This window comes from Amblyomma americanum, chromosome 8 (assembly GCF_052857255.1).
Source record: "Amblyomma americanum isolate KBUSLIRL-KWMA chromosome 8, ASM5285725v1, whole genome shotgun sequence".
Classification (NCBI taxonomy): Eukaryota; Metazoa; Arthropoda; class Arachnida; order Ixodida; family Ixodidae; genus Amblyomma; species Amblyomma americanum.
In genome coordinates, this window is record NC_135504.1 from 154,046,870 (window position 1) to 154,064,920 (window position 18,051).

Genomic DNA, 18,051 nt, shown 5'->3' on the forward strand with positions numbered 1-18,051 from the left:
TCCCTCTAATTATCCTTATCAGCGGTGGCTGCCATTCGAAAAAAACTAAAATCGCGGATAATTGTCTGTAATTTGATACAGCGAGTGAAACAAAAATAGACTCCGAGTAGTAATAAACTGCTTTGACGATGCGATATCTATTACTGGTTGGCGTCCCTATTTTTGTTTCAAATGTACCCACCCGGCCTGAGACGGGATTCTCTCACACTGTCAACTTAATTTGATACTAGAATTTTATTAACGCCTTTAAGCAGGGCTTTCTCTCTTACTTTCTTCATTTCTACCGGGAAAACTACCCGATAGAATATTGTCCGTCTGTGAAGCTTCGCTACCATTAAATTCATAAAGGTTGTGTATACCTTCATCTCATTTGTGGGGTCAAGCAAAAGGCTTTCGATGAGGCTATGTGATGAGGAAACTTCGCGTTGTTGCATCTTGACTACACCGGTAGTTATCAAAATGCTTTTGTCATTAAGTGCCTTCTCGGAGAGTGCTTTGCATGAACACAATATCCATACAAGTGATGCATTTCGTGCATTGCGGCCTAACAAGTTCTTAAGTGTTTTCCTGATGGCGTCTAAAGTTGTTATTTTATTAATGTATTTTATATTTCATTTATGGCAGTCCGGCGGAGTGCTTTGAGCTGAACTGATGCATTTTTTCCCCATGTATGATCTGGACCTGATCGTTTGCTTCTTGCACATCGGCAAGATTTCAAGCGGCGGATACCTCTTACTCACGTGGCTTGAACGTTTAACGCAGCCTTCAAGTAAAGACTGATGCTTCGACAACGAGGCAGTGAATGACGTCTCACGGAGAGCAGCCAACCAGTTCATTCCACCCGGCTGAACGACGCTTAAAAGTGAGAAGCTTCGGACCATCAGTTGCAGTCTGACGGAGTGCATGGGGCTGAGCTGACGAATTTTTACTTTACCCGTCTAAGGTTTAGGTCTGACCTTTTGCTTTTTCCACATCGACAAGATTTGAACCTGCTAACCCCTCTTACCTATGTGGCTTGAACGAAACCTTCAAGTAAAGAGAGATGTTTCGGCAACGAGGCATGTAATCACATTCCACGAAGAGCAGCCAACCAGTTCATTCAACCTGGATCAACTACGCTTAAAAGCGGGAAGCTTCTCATCACCAGTTGCAGTGCGACGGAGTGCATGGGGCAGAGTTGAGGCATTTTTACGTCGCCCGTCTAGGACCTAGATCTGATGTTTTGTTTTTTACACATCGACAAGATTTGAACCTGTGAATTCCTCTTACCTACGTCGCTTCAACAGAGCCTTCAGTTAAAGACAGATGCTTCGGCAACGAGGCAAGAAATCACGTCCCACAGTGAGCAGCTAACCAATACATTCCGCTTAGCTGAACTACGCTTAAAAGCGGGAGGCTTCTGACCCCCCATTGCAGGCTGACGGAGTGCATGGGGCTGAGCTGACGTTTAGCAAAGCGGAAGTTTGGGCGAGTTTGTAAATACGCATTATTCTTTTTTTGCTTACAGCGCCACAAGAACGGGAGACGAGACGAAAGAATAACACAAGCAAGCGCTGATTATGAACTGGTTTTTTATTGAAGAACGAAAGACAATGAAAGACATATCAAGACAAAGGTTATCCGTAAGGCACGTGGAAGATCAGCTGACTGAATTCCCTCTCGGATAATGCAATGGAGGGGCTGCTGATACACATCGCACCCTTGTGGTAATATAGAAGGCCGCTATTACCTCGCGTGTCATTTTATCGCTGTGTCGAAACACGATGTCCGTGTTCTTGTAATCAGGAACGCATTTGCACTGCTTGCATCGGAAAGCAGACTGGGCAAGAAGGTCACCTTTAGCTCTCCTTTCTGCGTAACCTTTTTCATGTTTGCATTGACATTTCCTGCTGTGGGCGCCTGTATGGGAAAGTGGATCATTTTTTCTTGTGTTCTCATGCTCCATTAGATATTTGTTGACACACCTGCCAGTCTGGCCAGTGTACATGGCACCGCATGAGAAGGGGACCTGATATACCACCCCCACCTCGCAGGGAATTGACGGCGGCACATGACGCACCTGACAAGCACATGACGCACCTGACGCACCAGATTTCTAGGCAAGCTGCCTGTACGGGTGAACACCAAGTAGTCGTCGACATACCGAAAAACCGGAACGACTGACTCGTCCAATGCCTTTTGAATTGTCCTATCAACCCTGCTTAAAAAAAAAATGTTGGCCAACACAGGAACCATCCTGGAGCCTTTACAAACCCCCGATGCTTTTACAAAAGCTTCTCCGTCCCAATCAACCACTGTTGCAGATAGATAAACAAACAATATTTAAAAAAAACTGTTAACTGAGGCCCGTTCAACCTGAGTCAACTACGCTTAAAAGCGAGAAGCTTCTGACCACCAGTTGCAGGCTGATGGAGTGCATGGGTCTGAGCTGACGGATTTTCACTTTGCTCGTCTAGGACCTAGATCTGATGTTTTGCTTTTTCCACACCGACAAGATTTGAACCTGTGTACGCCTTTAACCCACGTGGCTTGAACAGAACCTTCATGTCAAGAGAAAGCTTCGGTAGTGAGGCATGGAATCACGTCCCATGAAGAGCAGCCAACTACTACATTCCACCTGGCTCAACTATGCTTAAAAGCGGCAGGGTTCTGGGCGTTAGTTCGAGTCCGAGGGAGTACATTGGGCTGAGCGGACAAATTTTTCCTTTGCCCGTCTATGACCTGGATCTGATCTTTTGCTTTTGGCACAGCGACAAGATTTGAACCTGTGGATTCCTCTTACCTATGCGTCTTCAATGGAGCATTTAAGTGAAGACAGATGCTTCGCCAACAAGACGCGCAATCACGTGCTATGAAGACCAGCCAACCAGTTTATTCCGCCTGGTCCAACTACGCTCAAAAGCGAGAAGCTTCTGACTACCAGTTGTAGTCCGCTGGAGTGCATGGGGCTAATCTGATGAATTTTTACTTTGCACGTCTAGAACATGGATCTGATCTTTTGCTTTGTGCACATCGAGGAGAATGAACCTGTGGATACCTCTTACCCACATGGCTGGAACCGAGCCTTCAACTAAAGACAGAAGCTTCGGAAACGCGTCATGGAATCACGTCCCCCAGAGAGGAAACATCCAGTTCATTACTCCTGGATCAACTACGCTTAAAAAAGGCAAGCTTCTGACCACCATTAGTAGTCCGACGGAGTGCATTGGGCTGATTTGATGATTATAGTGAATTTTTATGGCGCAAGGGCATCTGCGGCCAAAGAGCGCCATGACATAAGATTGTATCTATTTGGCTGATTGCGCTGATTTGACGAATTTTTGCTTTGCCCATGTAGAGCCTGGGTGTGATCTTTACTTTTTGCACATCGCCAAAATTTGGAGGAGTGGATCTTTTGTTTTTTGTATACTGACGAGATTTGAAGCTGTGCATGTTTCTTACCTATGTGGCTAGAACAAAGCCTTCAGTCAAAGGCAGATGCTTCGGTAACGAGGCATGTAATCACGTCCCACGGAGAAAACCTAACCAGTTCTATCCACGTGGATCAACTACACTTAAAAGCGACAAGTTTCTCGCCACGAGTTGCAATCCGATGGAGTGGAATGGGCTATGCTGACGAACTTTTTCTTTGCCCACCTTGAACCTAGGTCTGATCTTTTGGTTTTCGCACATGGACAAGATTGGAAGCCGTGGATCTTTTGCTTTTTGTATATCGACAGGATTTGAAGCTGCATATGCTTCTTACCTATGTGGCTTGAACGGAGCCTTCAATCAAAGGCAAATGCTTCGGCCACGAGGCATGAAATCACGTCCCACGACGAGCACCTAACCAGTTATATCCACGTGGATCAACTACACTTAAAAGCGACAAGTTTCTGGCCACGAGTTGCAGTCCGAAGGATTGAAATGGGCTAAGCTGACAGACTTTTGCTTTTCCCACCTTGAAACTAGGTGCGATCTTTTGATTTTGGCACATCGACAAGATTTGAAGCTGTAGATCTTTTACTTTTTGCACAGACAAGTTTTGAAGCTGTGTATGCCTCTTACCTACGCGGCTTGAACGAAGCCTTCAAGCAAAGGCAGATGCTTTTGCAACAAGGCCTGGAATCACCTCCCGCGGTGAGCAGCCGACCAGTTCATCGCAAATGTAGCAACTACGCTTAACAGCGACAAGCTTCTGGGCCACCAGTTGCACTCCGCTGGAGTGCATTGGGCTGAGCTTATAGCGCCCCTCGCGCCACGTTCGGCTCGCAGGGTATGGCGCGCGGCGCAGGACAAGAAAGAGGAAGTTGGTCTAGGCCGCCGCAGCGTGAGCACCGCAAATAAGCATTGTGTGAGGTTAACAACAACAACAACAACAGCAAATAAGCAGTGCGAACCTCAACGCTGTCAGAGCTGGCTCTTCCTCGCCTTAGCTCCGACAAGCTGAAGAAATTTTCTTTGCCCGTATAGGTAAGGCTGTGCTTTGTTGCTTCATAATGTCTGACTGTGACTGCCTCGCTTTTATGTCTTCAATATAGGTAGAAAACCAGTACTTATAATGCGCTGAATGCAAGCACAAGTGGCACACCGGGAAGTTTTCGTGCGTATCAAAAACATACTTGAAGCAAATGAAACTTGATAAGCTCCAAAATTGGTCATGTCTAACTTTTGATTCAACAAAAAGTTGGCCAGTGCGAAAATCATACTGATAGTACGGGGAGTGTAGACGACTGCTGGTTGACAGATATTATGGCTAAGCTTGGTGTCATCATAAGCCGCATTGATACTATTGAAAGAAAAAAAAAACAGCAAGAGGAACTGGCGAAGCACGAGTGCACGAATAACGAGTTAGAAGTAGAAATTTTTGCTGGGCTAGTTGGTGCATGTTACTAAGAAAAGAAGCGCCAGCGGAGACAAGACGCAAGAAGTGACACGGACAAGCGCTTACTGCAAGGCAAAAAGTTGCAGTAAGCGCTTGTCCGTGTCACTTCTTACGTCTTGTCTCTGTTGGCGCTTAACTTCTCTTAGTAACGAGTTAGAACCGCAAGTATTAACAATCCAGAGAATTAAGACATCTTTTGAATGGCTGTCATCCAAATGAGAGATTTTAAAAGCTCTTGATTTCTGGAGAACTGAAATAAAAGGACGTAAGGAAAAGGCTACTGATTTAGAAAAAACAGTTTATAGCAAAGTGTGCTTGCCTCACGATGGAGGAACAAGATGTGGATAGGCTGCAACTGTACTCCAGTCGAAATAACGTGCAAATACACGGGGTCAAGTATAACGGCCACAAGGAATTAAGAGCAGTTTTACTGTCTATCGCTGAAAAACTCGAACTTTCTATGCAAATAGATGGGGGCATCGAGGCACAACGGTGAATTAAAACCAAATCAAGCACCGCAGGTCCAGTACTGGTGCGATTCGCTGGGACAGAAGAGATAAATGGATTGAGAAAATAACCAGTCTAAGGAACAAAGATAGTTTCATTGATGAAAATCTCACGTATATATGAAGATGCTGCTCTGGATGACTAAACAAAGGCGAAAGAGTAGCAAATTGTTTCGTCTAGGCTCGCAATGGGCGGATATTTGCGAGAAGAAGGAAGAGAGTGATTCTGTGATCCGAATTGACTGTTAAGAAATTTAAACGATCTAATGTGAAACGACTTACAGCCTTGACTTTGTAAGAGAATGGGTGAAGTGGAATGACCAATGGGGGAGTGGAATGCTTAGTGATGTCATTCTTGACCTAATACACATCAACGTGTAATACACATAAACACCTACCGTCCTCCGGCGCCCGCTTCGCTGCTTCCAGGAGAGAGGTCAGAAGTTCCGTGGCGCGTTTCCTCGGTTGGGCATCGAACTTGGTACAAAGGCGCAGAATCACACAGACTTCTTCCGAGAGGCCGGAGTCGCCACTCGTGTTGTTCGTATTATTACTTGCCGACAACGCCTTGCGAAACATTCCAAAACGGGCCAGAAGGATTTGACCTGGTATCAGGTAGTACGACTTTTTTGTCTTGTATTTTGGTCATTACACTGCGCTATGAATCTAAGTTTGGCAAAGTAATTCGAACGTTCGGGCAGATAAAACGAACATATTTAGGGAGACTATCCTTCAGTGTTTTTTGAGACTTAAGTGGAGCAGTCGTCTTCAGTTTTATTGACAGTCTTTTATAGACACCTTCGATAGCATTGTCATTCTGAGTGAATTTATCGTAACTTGTTATTCACTTCACTTAGAAGAGCAGCTCTTGCAGATTTCTTTTCATTAACGGTGGTCAATATTTAGAAAAATGCTTGCGTATACGTAGAACGAGTGTTAGTTCTGGAAATTTTCTCGCCATCACCGGGTAAAGTAAGAATAGCCAAAGGATAAAGACACAGTCGTAGGCGGCCGTAAAACAATTATGTCAGCTCGGAAGTGCTACAAACCGCGGAAATGAGTTCGCGGGGTGATTTCTTTCTTTTTATAGGGGTTTAACGGCCCAAAGCAACTCAGGCTATGAGGGACGCTGTAGTGAAGGGCTCCGGAAATTTCGACCACCTGGGGTTCTTTTACGTGCACTGACATCGCACAGCACACGGGCCTCTAGAATTTCGCCTCCATCGAAATTCGACCGCCGCGGCCGGGATTGAACCCGCGTCTTTCGGGCCGGCAGCCGAGCGCTATAACCACTCAGCCACCGCGGCGGCTAGTTCGCGGGGTGAATAATGCAACTTCGTGAGTTTACAGCACGAGGAGCAGAGGCTGGGGTTTAGCGCACGCCCTCGCGTGCACGCTGCCGAGTCCATGCGCGCTTTCTTTTCACAGCCATTCCGAATAGTTTCTTTTACGCCCCACGGTGAAGCTCCTTTGCATACAGTAAGGCCGTCTCATCTAGTCCCAGGTCACTACTGTCAAGTGTTGCATTCTTCGCTCTCATTAAGCTTGTATTTCGTTTCGAACGCGATTTAAATTGCAAAATGACAATATTCTTGCGATATTGTGCGTTAGTACCTGACTACATGCAGGCATCATTGAAGGATTCTCTGATGGGCTCATTTATAGCCGTTTAATTATAATACAAAATGTCGAAAACGCTTTTTTTTTCTTTTCGAACGGTTCCCCGGATTTCAAGATTCGCATTACGCCAGTACTGTTCTGATGCAGGTGATCATGCGTGCTACTTGTATCCTTGTTTCTTTGAGCTGGATGAATGTGTGGGTACTGCGTTAGGTTAAATTGAACCCGCATGGACAATATTTTTATTTTTGTCTTTTCCGGTATGGGCGTTGCGTCCAGGTAGACCTTTAGTTTCAGGTCCTCGATGGCTTGGACGGTCCGGTTTTGCTTGCCTCTCTAGACTCGCAGCAGTTCCGATTTCTCGGTTGATCATGCGAGCCCTCTCTCTCCAAGGTGTCGCTCTACACACGAGACCGCTTCCTGTAGCCTCTCTTCCTTCTCCCCGAGGTAGTCCGCGTTTTTCCAGACTGTAATGTCGTCGACATACATGGCGATCTACACGCCATGCATACATCTTTGATCGTCTCTAGTTTTCGAGCTAGGCCTATGGTCACCAAATTGTGACATGGCACGCGCGAAGTGGCCACACTAAAACTAGTCGGAGACCTGGTAGTCAGCCGAGTCACGTACTGTCTATTATACCACTACCTAAACAGGAGCGAAATACAACAAGCGGAAGCCTTGCTAGGCAAAGCATAGAAGAAAGCGCTCCGACTAACGCGCAACGCGACTACAGAAAAACTCATGGCTCTGAGATCCCAAAACAGCTTCGAGGAGCTACGAGGGGCGCAGCTTGAATCGCAAGAAAAGCTGGTGCAGGCAACGATTGGAAGAGCGCTCTTAGAGAGACTCGTATACCAGGAGCAGGTGCGAGAAATGACGAGGACGGAAACTATCCCCAATGAGCTTCCCAAGTCCCTTGTGGTTGCGCCAATACCAAGGAAGATGGACCTTAATCTCCACCAAGGCAGAACAGAAGCGAGGGCCAAATTCATCGAGAAAATATGCACTCCTCAGGACATGGCCGTGTACGCCGACGCGTCCTCGAGAGGACGAGACAACAAAATTGCAGTGGCCACGGTGGTCAATTCGTCTCTGCACAAAATAACCAGCGCGACTATGCGAGACTGCACGGCAGCAGAGGCCGGGGAAGTAGCCATTGCTCTAACGGTGGGGGAGGGCTATAGAACCGGGCCGTCCCTTATATTGCTCACGTACTCTCAAACAGCCTGCCGAAGTGACAGAAAGGACAGGATAGGTCGTCCTGCGCTTGGTATAGTCGTCGCAGAGCGCGAAAGAACTAAAAACAACGAGGAGGAAGACTACAAGACCACACACAAAATTGTGTGGGTACCGGGACACGGGGGGGGGGGGGGGGGTGGCAGGGAACCAAGAGGCCGACATAATTGCTCAAGGATACACTACTTTGCGAACATCCGACGAGACCGCGGAACTCTCTCTGCCGTCGCTGCAGCCGCTGCGTGGACCGCTGAGCGCTGCCTATCCAGTGTCTGCCTATGGACGAAGCAAGTCAGCCGGAGCTGAAGTCCTCGAGAGTGGGTAGTCGAAGTCGCCGGGCAGAGTATGATCATCCGGTCGACATTGCCAACCGTGCGAGTGATTTATCAATCGATAGGGAGCGTAAACACGCTAAACGGGCAGCCGAAACCGGTGAAGAGCGGGAGCTTCGTCTGGCTCAACGGCGATCGCAAGATGCCGAAAGAAGACAGCGACGAGCCTTGGAAGCAGCCGCGGCGGAGACCGGCGAGCCGCTGGGAGTTCTCGCAGTGCGGAACTCGCAACGATCCATGTGGTTATGCAAGCTTTCACTTGCATGGCCAGCGTTAGCTAAGCCGCAGCAGTTTTTTCAGAACAGGGATGCTTGTTTTTCGAAACTGGTGATTCAGTATATATGGTAAAGAACTTTCGGTCCATTTTAGTCTAGGTTTTTGTAATCTGGACGGTTTAGGGCAAATCGATGCTGAACGCCAAAGCCACATTAGGAAGAAATCAGCAATACTATCAACTAAGGCTGGAAATCTCTGCGAGCAGCGCTGACTCACAACACCAGATATCTGAAAGGAAAGGTCAGTTCCGTGCACGAATACACAACCCAAGGAAGCAGGGACATAGTAAGTCATTTGATCTATGCACGTATGTTTAATTACCGCCGCGTGCTCTAGCTACTACTCATCGGAAGAATAAGAAATGCGGTTATCTGCAATTTTACCTCACATGCACCCTTGTGCGAAATGGCTCTTCGACTAGAATGCCACTAGAAAGCTAGGGAGGCTTGAAATGCGGCGCATAAAGCGCGAAAAAGCACAAGCTCGAGCTCGAAAAGGCGAGAAAGGGCGAGGCCAGCTTCTAGAGCGAACGCAGGCCGGAGGGAACGGGTACTCTGGCTGATGGGTGAAGGGGCCGGAGGGATGCCCGGTTCAAAGGAGAAAGTGATGACCCGCAACGGTCATCAGTCGCAGGGGGAAGCCTCACTGCCGAGAAGACCGCAGACGAAATAGAATACCAGCACGGAAAACGAAAAGAATAATGGTATACACCAAACACCCTAATCGGTGTGTTGCGCAAAACCCACACCTGGACAGAGCGGGAAGCATAAAAATGAACTGGGCAGAAAGAAGATAAAAAGGAAGAGCGTGGCCCAGGCTGTGGAAAAACAAAAGTCGATGCAGAGAGAGTACCGAGGACGGCCGCACAGTAGAAATGATCTCGAGAGAGCGGGAACGCGAAGGCTCCTTGCTCCGAACCTATGAGCAGCACGTGCGTGGTGCAGTCCCCTCAGTTTTTATTTTTCTCTTTGGACCCCCGTCGTCCCTTTCGGTAGGGTTTTCGCTTTTTGTTTTCCTGCCTTGCTTTTACCCATCAGGCACCCCGCAGCCGTTGGCACGGAGGATAGGCATGGGGAAAGGGGAGGAGGGACTCTTTGGGTTAGTTCGTGTGCTCCCCGCACCGATTTGAATGGATGCTCCGAGGGTGCGTCAATGGGCCTCGGGGAGCAGGGAACAAGTAAGGAGGAAAACTACACGCTTCATCAACGCTGCTCCCTCGTTTCGTTTTTTTCTTTCCCAGCTTTATTTCTCCAGCCAGCCCTTCCTCTATGTTCCGTCTGCGCCTAACCGGTCCGCACAGTACGGCGCTGTACCGCTTCTCCCCCGCGCCCTTTTTCGCCAGTCTTGTTGAACACGCTTGCGTGACCCCAGCTCACGTGCTTGGGCCATTTCAAACATCACGTAATGCACAAGTCGGAGCGGGCCCTGCTCAGCATGTGGCCCGGAAAAAAATGTTCGCCACTTGATATCCACTGTTCGTTAAATGTCGCGTCTCCGTTCTGTTTAGAAATCTCGTAATACCGGGAGCGCAAGGCTATAAAGCCCGTCGCACAATTCGCGCCTTTCAGGGTTAGCTTTATGAGGCATTTAGTTGGTGGTTTTTTCAAGTTCGAAATTTGGTTTTCATTAGATACTACCCACACAACAATGTAATTGAATATTCCACTGCAGAAAGAGGTCCCGAACTATTGCTTCTTTAGAGGGACCTCTTATAAAAAGTGAACAAATTGAAAGCATTTGTTATTGACAGGATTGAAAAGCAAGACGGCTGGGAGTGAAAAAGATCATCTGGCAAACAGCAGTTCATAATGAAACAATGATAGAGGTACACAAGATCACAATATGCTAACGCTTAAAAATATGCGCTTTATTATATAAGCTTTATATAATTTCCTTAGATAGGCTTGTTCCAAGAATGTGCCGTCAACGTCTGTAGCGGAGGAATAAAAGCTGTGCTTATCCGAGACGAAAACTTTCGCTGCGAGAGCGCTTTATGTCGCCCCTGAAGTCCAACGCATGTCGTTACCGGCTATTTATTAATCAAAAAAACAATGAAAGAAAAAGATGCTGCTAGCCACGGCATCTGCCATCGGAACCTGCAGCACGTACCTGAGCTTCGGCTAGCGGGAATAAAAGGACCGGGAGAGGGAAAGAAAGGGGGAGCGATACTAAGATAGGATAGCGGCAGGGGGTAATGTACATTGTGTACCAATACAGAATAGGAAATAAATGTGGGGCGCTGCGTCGCGCATGACAGGAACACATGCCCTCCGCATGGCTCTGACCGCGGAGCGAGGCATACGAGGTGGGTAGCCCGCCCCCTCCCCGTACCTTGGGTATGGGTGGGAACTGTTTATGCGGTAACAGGGGTAGAAGCACAACAGCTGTACTCAACGTATTCGAGTGAAACGCTCGAGTCTCCCGCCCTTTAAATTATTCTCTGCATATGGTCATCATCATCGGCGCCAGCTAACTGCTTCCAGTGCTGCAAGCAGTCATTCATCCCATTAAGAAGTACTTGCAACTGGGCTTGTTGGTGCATATTCGTGAAAGACATAAGAGCGCAAACTGGTAACACGGACGAAGAAGGGAACAGGACGAGCGCTACAAAGCGCTCGTCCTGTTTCCTTCCTTCACTTCACTTCACTTTATTTCCTTAAAGACCCTCGTGTGAGGGTATTACATAAGGGGTGGGACACATATAGATTAACAACAGAAAAAATACACAAAAATTGAACGAGTTATACAAAGAAAAATGACTATCGTGATGCAAGCAAACGCGTAATTTGGTCAAGAAACATAGTTTGGCATGTGATGGCAGCAAGTTCATGGGGAAGGCCGTTCCAGTCGCTAGCAGTCCGGGGAAAGAATGATGAAAAAAAAGTTGTTGTGCGTGCTCGTGGCCGAGATACCTGCTGCTGATGTCCGGTGCGAAGAGAAAAGCGCGGTGGGGGAGGGCAGATATAGGGTTCCTGTGATAGCTCGGAATAAAATAATTTATGAAATAGGGATAAACTAGCAATGTGGCGACGAAGTGCAAGAGTAGGTAGATTGGACTGCGATTTCAGAGCTGATATGCTGATATCAAAAGAGTATGAGGAATGAATGAATCTAGTTGCCCTATTTTTAACTGATTCAAGTGAGTTAGTAAGGTATACTTGTTTCGGAGACCAGATGGGCGATGCGTATTCTAATTTTGATCGAACTAGTGATTTGTATGCGAGTAGCTTAGCATGCTGGGGGGCAGAGTGGAGATGACGCTTTAAGAAGCCAAGCGTTTTGTTAGCAGATGAAATAATGTTCGCGATATGGCTATTCCACGTGAGGTCATGACTAAGATGAACACCGAGATATTTATATGATTGGACAGGGTCGATAGGAACGTTAGAGATAGAGTAGGGGAACAGAAGAGGATTACTGCGACGGTGGAAAGATATATACTTGCATTTGTTTATATTAAGTGTCATTAGCCATGTCCGTGTTGCCAGTTTGCGCTCTTCTGTCTTTCACGAATTCATCCCATTGACCTCCTATTAATGCTGTCCTGTCGTCAGATGCTGTCGGGCTATCCCCACAAGCTTGCTAACTTGATCTGAAGATCTAACTCCAGCAGCCCCCTTGTGCCTACCATATGCATTGCACTACATACTTCCAGTGAATTCTAGATGAACAAAACACATCTACGCAAGAGCGTAGCGGAAGTACTATTAAAGTTTTTTTGACAGTAACCTAACCAAAGGTAAGTAAGTAAAACAAGGCAAAGATAATGACAAGATGTAGTAGTTTCAAAAAGAGTCCGAACTTTTCGAGAAATTGACAATTATTATAATTTAATCCCTTTTACACCTTTGCCCCCTGCTTCATAGAAATGGTTACTAAAATTGCGTTGAAATTAGCAATGCTGGAAGCCATATTCGCTGCAGACGAGGAACTTATCTAGAAACTTTTCTTCGTTGCAGTAAAGATATGTGTTTCGTGGGTTATTAAGGCAGCTATCCCATACTAATGCCCTGGCATAAGAAGACAATTTGCCACAGACAGGTAGTAGCACTTCGCGTCCTATTGCAGGCTTTTGTTCCCTGACGGGAGTGGTGAGGGCTGCTTTAATTTCATCATAATCATTGTTGATTGCACCGTTCTTCTGACCGATATCTTGGCGAAAACAAAGATGTATGCGTTGGTATGTACGGTATGTATGCCTAGGAGGTGCACATGAGGTGTGACGGATTTCACGTATCCGCCCGGATACGCTGTCGGATAGGTGAGATCTGCGTTGGATTCTTCGCAGCCACAGGGATCAGCGCTTTTCTGTCGCCCTTCGTTTCCTGGTGTCCTTCTCCTGTAGAGCAGCAAATGGGTAATTGTGTGGCGTTGTTATGGGAGACGTCACAATTTAAAGGACTGACATAATTTCTACACCCTTATTTCCTTTAACATAGACCACAAAATAGGCGTGTGCCGTGTAGTAAATATTTCTGCAACAAAAATTAAGCATGAAAATTTTAAATAAAAACGGGATTTCTGGCTAACCAGGACTTGAATTTCAATCGGCTGAAACAAGAAAAATTTTCCAGGATGATGGCTACCGCTGTAAAAAAATAGAAACAAAATAACTTGTTGCTCTCCCCTCTCTTGACTTAAATTCTGCCAGCTAATCAACACGTTTGGCACTGGTACGTCACCTAAGCGTCAATGAATGTCTTTTGCGTCGATTGTCTGACCCCCCCCCCCCCCCCCCCCCCCAACGATCTTGTGAAGACTCGGCGAATTTCTCCGAATCGATAGAGGCCACTGATATCCACTAGATGACGAATCGGGCGCCCGAAATTAAAGCCACCGGAAGTAAGCGGGCTTGCGCCGTAAGTCAGAGTTTGGCAGTGCACGAAAAATGACCTGTTCCCGGGTTCGAACCCGACCGCGGCGGCTGCGTTTTTATGGAGGAAAAACGCTAAGGCGCCCGTGTGCTGTGCGATGTCAGTGCACGTTAAAGATCCCCAGGTGGTCGAAATTATTCCGGAGCCCTCCACTACGGCACCTATTCTTCCTTTCTTCTTTCACTCCCTCCTTTATCCCTTCCCTTACGGCGCGGTTCAGGTGTCCAACGATATATGAGACAGACACTGCGCCATTTCCTTTCCCCAAAAACCAATTATTATTATTATTAAAATGACCTCAGCACGGTTTTTCAATTTCAGTTTTCCTTTTAAACTTAGTATGTCCTCTTTTGCCGTTATCGTCATTTTCTAGGCCAATGCCAACCTGTTGCGCCGTCAACTGCATGAGGAGACTAGCAAAGTCGTCGGGAAAGACGTTTCAAAAATAAGGCTGCAATGCATCGCAATGATACGACACTATAGTGGAATGCAATTAAAGACCTCTACAGAATTGCCGTCCAATGTCTATACTTTCGGATCTTAGGACGGTATTCGAGAATTCGCTTTCTAGAGGTATACAACCCACTCTCAAATAATCAACGTGGGTTTTGAAAAAATAGATCTACCGCCACCGCTTTGGAGCGGTTAAGTGAATTTAATAATAAAGCTTTAAATAATAAAGAATATACACTCGGCATTTGTAATAAAATTAAGAAAGCATTCGATACAGTAAATCATGATGCCCTGCTATCAATATTAAACAGGTATGCATTTAGAGGCCTATCTCAGCAGTTTCTGTGCAACTATCTTTCTGATCGCATTGTGTTTGCGGCAAAACTGGGAATTCGCTTCTGTGTGGTGTGCCCCAAGGCTCAGTACAAGGAACTTTACTCTTTTCTTTACATATAAATGATCTTCCGCATGCTCTGAATCACGGCCTGAACACGGCTGATGATACTGCCCTGCTCTTCTCTAGGCACGACTTGAAGATAGAATTTCAAACGAATGGGGACCTCTGTATGAAACCGAAATGGTTTTTGAGAAACAAATTCAATATAAACAATTGGATAAGTAAGTACATGATATTTTTTGTTGTGTATAAAAGCCCGCACATGACATTAAAGCTTTGGATTTATAATTGCATTGTCGAAAATGTCGATCAATACATATATCTAGGCAAAACTTTGGGTGAAAAGAAAGAAGCGCCGATTAAAAATGGTGTAGTCAACATGAGAGAGACGTTTCGACTTCCACACGGAAGAATTGTGAACAAGGCTTCCATATGGAAGTCGAAACGACTCCGTCATCTTGACTACGCCATTTTGGTCGGCGCTTCTTTACTTTCACCCTTGTATTAACCCGACGATACGAGATTTCGTCAAACCTTAGATTTCAGGCATGACTCTGGATTCAACATTTAGTTTCACTCTGCACATAACTAAAGTAGACAGTAAACTAAGTAGTGCCTGTAGTAAAAATAAGTAAAAGCAAGAAAGTTCTTTTCTCTTAGCACGTTAAAACTCTGCATTATTGCCTTTCCACAGCCAGGTGACTTACTGTATTCAATCTTGGGGACTCGCTTATCCTACGCACTTAAATAATGTTAAAGAAAAGAGGCATTCGTGTTAAAACATGTAGCAAACCATTTGACAGAGATCCTCTTCACTGTTCGGTGGTCTAAATATTAAGCTGTTGTACGCTGCCCGAAATTATAAACTATATCCTGTGTGGCTATACACATTCTCAATCATAACATTCCAATGCCCTGTTCTGATTTTATACACTCATTCCGTCAAATAAGAAATCATTTCAACCGGTGGTTTTACCTTCCTATTATTAACAAAATCTACCGTAAAAGAAGCATCGTTTATGCTGTTGCCATAATTTTTAACAAGTTTCCAGTTGGTTTATGAACAGGACACATTTCGATCACCGAAATTAAAAATTTCTACCGAAGTGACCAATATGAGACAACACTACAAATCAATATTTTTCAAAGTGCCCTTCATTTTATTCTTTTTTTATTATATATGTAACTACTGTAAAATTTCGGTTGGCAAAAGTTTGTCATGATGTTACTTCATTCTAAACCAATGGTTTTCTAAGTGGCGGAAAATCTTCCAGCGCCGACCAATCGTTAAAAAGATGACGTTTCGGCCCCGGCTTACGGGGGCCTTGTTCACAATGAAAGAAAGACAGGAGTGAAGGTGAGTTATATAGGTTTCATGGTATGACGCAAGCAGCGGGAGTATATCGGGGGTAGATTGCCTTCGTTGCGATTAAGCGTGTTTGCCGTCGTCTGAATATAAAAAGATTCTAGTTAAAGCCTTCTCGTCTTGCTCTTTTCTTTTCCGATTATCTTTGAGCCGTCCCAGTCGATGTCATGGCCCTCGGAGATAGCATGATCAGCCAGTGCGTTTGTTGCCACGCGCTTGTTCTTGACATCATTGTGGTGCTGCTGCAATCATTTCCGAAAATCACCTGTTTCACCGATATAGACATGCTCGCAGTCAGCGCAGGGAACCCTATACACGATGCCCGGGAACTTCTCCTTCTTTATCTTGTCTTTCACTGTAACCAACGCGTGTCGCAGCTTCTGCGTGGGTACATGTGCGACGTCGACTTCGTACGACTGGAATATCCGGGATAAACTTTCACTTACTCCGGGGACGTAGGGTATCGGAATCCTTTTTTTCTTCTCTCGCTGGGGTTGCTGTGGCGGCGGGTGAGCTAGGCGATTCTCGGATTTTTGTATAAAAGAACTGGGATAGCCCGAAGCCATCAGGTCGCGGCAAACGGTGTCCAGATCTGTCTTTTTCTCTTCCAGCGTAGAGCAGAGGTTCTCCGATCGGCGGACAAGCGAGGCAACAACGGACTTCTTGTGACAGGTCGGGTATACGGAACTGAAGTTGAGGTACATGCCAGTGTGCGTGTCCTTCCTCAATACACTGAATGATATTCCAGGGCCGTCGCGTTTCTAAGTGCTTTTTATTTTTTATCGCTTTATTGATTATATGTAACTATTGTGTAATTTCTCTGAAACGAAATGTATTCTGAGTATGTCCCGCTACTTTTTTCTTCTGCTTACTGCATGCGACCAAATCTAGCCGATAAGTCTAAGGGCCCAGCTGTCTCAGATGTATGTTTTTATTGACCGCATCCAGGAAATAAAAATTGAATTGAATTGAATTTCTCCTGTCCAGCTTGGTTATTCTGTTGATATATCAGCAGATATTACGAGAATAACGAAAAATGCTGAGAACTGAAGGGCAAACGATGCGATATTGTACGTTGAAATACACAGAAGCAACTAATCTTCTGTGACATGCCGTCCAGTTCCCGGTGGGTTCAATAGTGCCCGCTCCGAAAAGAGGGAATGCGGCATCCAGCCACCTTGTGGACATCAGTGATTCAGGCCTCTGCATTGGCGGCCCGCAATGGCAAAAGTGGAGCCCTTTGTGCAGATAAGGCCGCATTGGGCGCATTTTTTTAGTATTTCCCTGTGAGCACAGGCTGGGTGCTCTAAAAGCGAGGTGATGCGGCGAAATTTGTTTACTTCTCTTTCACACGTTTCCAGCCGCCGGCAAGCGGTGTAGTAACATTGCCGCACGAGATCGGAGGAGATTGCTCCGGAGTGGCGTAGAACGTAGAATTTCTTGGATGGTAGGGATATTTCGCAATATTTTTAGGAGAGTCGAGAATTGAGTTTTCGACGCCCAAGGCACATATATTGACATTCCTTCTTAAGTTCAGTAGGTTTGGTCTGTTTCTGGTTTTATTGGGCTCAACGTCCCAAAGCAAATTGGGCTTTGAAGGACACATTAGTGGGGGTCTACGGATTATTTCGACCACCTGGGTCCCGAAACGTGCACTGACTTCGCACATTATGCGGGCCTCTAGCATCTCGCCTCCATTGCAATGCGATCGCCGCGGGCGGGATCGAACCCGTGTCTTTTGGGTAAGTGGCTGAGCGCCATAACCGCTGAGCAACCAATGAGGCTTGTTAAGTAGATTGCAGATGTGGCTTTTTTCTTGTCCGAACTGAGATAAGCGACGGTGATAAATACCATTGTGTGGAACAATTTCCCACTTAATTTGACCTCTTTGTATTGTTTAACCAGAATTCTATAAATGGTCGCAATCTGAATTCCAGTTTGCCTACACACGTATTGCCTAAGGACAAGCGCGTATTGAGTACACTGGTGCGAAAGTCTTGAACATAACACAACATTGAATAAAAATAAAAAAGGCGGAAAACCTCTAATTTTCAACCTAACATTTGTTCTTGAAAAAGAATTCGAATTGTTGATGATTTTTTAAAAAAGCCGGCTTATATCTGA